Source organism: Sinocyclocheilus grahami, unplaced genomic scaffold, assembly GCF_001515645.1.
Source record: "Sinocyclocheilus grahami isolate Dianchi unplaced genomic scaffold, SAMN03320097.WGS_v1.1 scaffold133.1, whole genome shotgun sequence".
Lineage (NCBI taxonomy): Eukaryota > Metazoa > Chordata > Actinopteri > Cypriniformes > Cyprinidae > Sinocyclocheilus > Sinocyclocheilus grahami.
In genome coordinates, this window is record NW_015505312.1 from 859867 (window position 1) to 863379 (window position 3513).

General features: G+C 35.8%; 1 protein-coding gene across 1 annotated transcript in view; it reads right to left on the reverse strand.

Moving 5' to 3' along the window:
- LOC107590809 (non-muscle caldesmon-like) overlaps positions 1-3513 on the reverse strand; it is a 29551-nt gene that overhangs the window by 23962 nt on the left and 2076 nt on the right. The gene's annotated exons all lie outside the window — the stretch shown is intronic.

Sequence of the window (3513 nt, forward strand, 5' to 3'; positions counted from 1 at the left end):
CCACATGCAGTAGTTTTGCCCTCTGTCACCCTTCAGTCTCTGTGTAATGCCTCTCATTTCTGTACACCAGCTGTGAAGCATTGAGAATTTGGGGAAATGGGATTATTTAGTGCAGCCCTGCAGGCATTGGAACACAAACTGTCCTCAGAGTCTTGATCATCTAAATGAGTCATTTTCTCTTTCTTTCGCTGACCTGCCCATTTCCTCCTGAATTACCTGTGCCCCTTACAGAACAGAAGACCTTCTGTTTCAGAATAACCCCATCATATGTCTTTGTCTAATTCTATGCCAAGTGCTACAACCTTTTAGCCACTAAATAGTCACAAATGTAATAGATTTCATATATTTTTTAGAATGACAGGATATAGAGACACTGTTAAAATAGTTGAAATTTTAAAGTACCCATGAAATCAAAATTGACGTTTTATGGCTTTTTGTATGAATATGTTATCTATAAGCTAGTGTGCTCCAAAATAATGACAAATTTCACATTTACAAGATATAAGCATTCAAAACTTACAGTCTCCAACTTCCGCTAATATGGATTTTGAAATGATTTTCATGACATCGCCCTACCCTTCAGCTTCTCATCAAACTTTCTGTCCAATCAAATGCTCTCTAGAATTCGAAGCATCCCACCCCTTAACACAATAAATTAAAAAAAAAGGGGTCCTACACTGTCTTTACCATAATTCTTACTTATTTTTTTGAAAAAAGTCCCTTATGCTCAGACGGCATTTAAGGCTGCATTTACTGAATATTGTAAAAATATTATTACAAGTTAAAATAGCTTTTTTGTATTTTAATATATTTGAAAATATTATTTATTCCTGTGATGCAAAGCTGAATTTTCAGCATCATGACTTCAGTCTTCAGTGTCACATGATCCTTTGGAAATCATTATAATATGCTGATTTTCTGCTCAAGAAACATTTATTATTATTATTATTATTTTTTTACCAATGTTGAAAACAGCTGTGCTGCTTAGTATTTTTGTGGAATCTTTCTGATGAATCTCTATGATGAATAGAGTTTAAAAGAACAGTTTTTTACACAGACACACACACACACACATACAAAATTACCATTTGATTGATATATATATCTGTAAATTGTATTTTTATATTGTGTGTAATCTATTGTCACATTATAATATATTACTTTTATCATTTATTATGATCTATAATTTTTACAGTGCAAGCAGAAGCATCAACTCCCTATTAAAACTCTTTGGCGTGCACATACTTTTGACATATGGTGAAGAAGGTGAAGTAAACTTTGAATTACTGCATTACTATACATTCTTTTAAAATACTCCTTTAACTCTCACCACACACACACACACACATACAAAATTACCATTTGATTGATATTTAACTGTAAATTGCATTTAATTATATTGTGTGTAATCTATTGTCACATTATAATATATTACTTTTATCATTTATTATGATCTATAATTTTTACAGTGCAAGCAGAAGCATCAACTCCCTATTAAAACTCTTTGGCGTGCACATACTTTTGACATATGGTGAAGAAGGTGAAGTAAACTTTGAATTACTGCATTACTATACATTCTTTTAAAATACTCCTTTAACTCTCACCAGCATTCAAAGAGGAAACATTTGCAGACTTCTGTCTATTTAATGCATTCCAGCAGACCCCTTCAAGCAGTGTGAGTCAAATAAAACTGGTTTGGATTATAATCAGATCTGTGCTTACATATGACCACAAACAATTGTTTCCAATATGCCATATTCAAAGAAATATTAAAGGAGCTTCAACGTTTAAACACCATTGGACAGGTGGCCAACTGTGACCGAGAATGGTGAGCAATAATATTCATTCCATCTCTTTATTTAGCAAAACAACCCAAAAGGTAAGAATGATCCCACTTTTAGCTATGTCAAAAATTTTCCAAGTAAAAAATATTTCCTCAGAGTTTACAAATTGTTTCGAAAGTGCGAAGGAGGTGGATTACAGGACACCAAGTTGCTCAAAAAGGAACCTTAACTGCAGTTAAACACATTCCAAATCTCCAGGGCAGCAAGACATTGATCATGGCCAGACAGATCCACATGTATCAGGAAGGAGATGGTCTCATGCCTAGTGGCTTATACCATGTAAGGAAAAGGCCTGACTTGGCACGCACGCGCTTCAGCGCTGAAGCTTTTCCACAGCTAGACGTCTGGATAACGTATGATAAACAGTATGTTGCGATGGAACACGTTCAAGGAATAAACCTCAAAACGGAATTTGGGATTTCGGCCTCGCAGCTGCAAAATTCTCCGTACATTTTTGATGGACCTACCCAAAGACAGTTCAGTTTCGTCTTACTGTGACCTCACGCCTTGGGAATGCTACATGTGCCAATTGTCCATCATCTTTGGTTAAGTGGTACTCCAGCTCCAATATATATAATTCCATCCCAAAAAATGTTTGCTGCATTATTCAAGGCAGCACTATGGAAACTCGGTCTTCAAATTACCTGCTTTTCAACATCTGGCAGCAGTGAAGTGTGTATTAAATGAGCTGTCTAAGGGATTGTGTCTTGTTATGTATTTAACTAAACGAATGGTGCTAAAGGTCCAAATCCAAAAATCAAGCACAACTGAAATAACTATAGATTACTTTGAAGACATAGTCTGGTTCATATCCATTTCGCTCAGAACCGATGTCAGGATTAAGCCAATTTAGAAATTTAATGAGTGATTGTGATTTTTAAATGTCTTTATATTCGTTTGGAATATTCAAACTGGAATTCTTGCCAACCAAAGCACCAGTTCAAATAACGTTGTGTCTTTTTATGTTGTTGGATGATTCCTTTGAGTAAAACGAATCTGCCTGATGCTTGACGGGCCCCTGCTGACCCAGTATCCCTCCCTCTCTGATTTCCCCCTGAGTCTGGGCACGGAGGGCCAGCAGCATTCCCAAGCTCGATCCCATCCCACTCCGGAAGCACAGGGCAGTACTCCTAACATCCTGCCCGCAGCCTGTGCCAAGGCCCTGTTATCGCCGTGCGCTGAATTGCCTCCAGATTCTGTTCAGCTGCACAAAACACACACACACCACTCGCTGCTGCGGTGCATTCCACACACTGCTTCATCTGTCACCAGATCTGCACTCTGGAATCTCTATGATGAATAGAGTTTAAAAGAACAGTTTTTTACACAGACACACACACACACACACACATACAAAATTACCATTTGATTGATATTTAACTGTAAATTGTATTTAATTATATTGTGTGTAGGGGGGGGGGGGGGGGGGGGGTGAAAAATGTGATGTTATGTGATGATTAATGACATTTTTTGATCAAAATATATAATCATTTGTATAATAATAAAACATGTTTTTAAAATAAATATTTTGGTCTGAAATCTATAACAATAATAATAAGCAAATTAATTTATTATGACAAATACTTTTTGGCTAAATTTGTTATTATTATTATAAATTGTGTGTGTGTGTGTGTATATATATATATATATATAGGAAGAAAAAAGTATC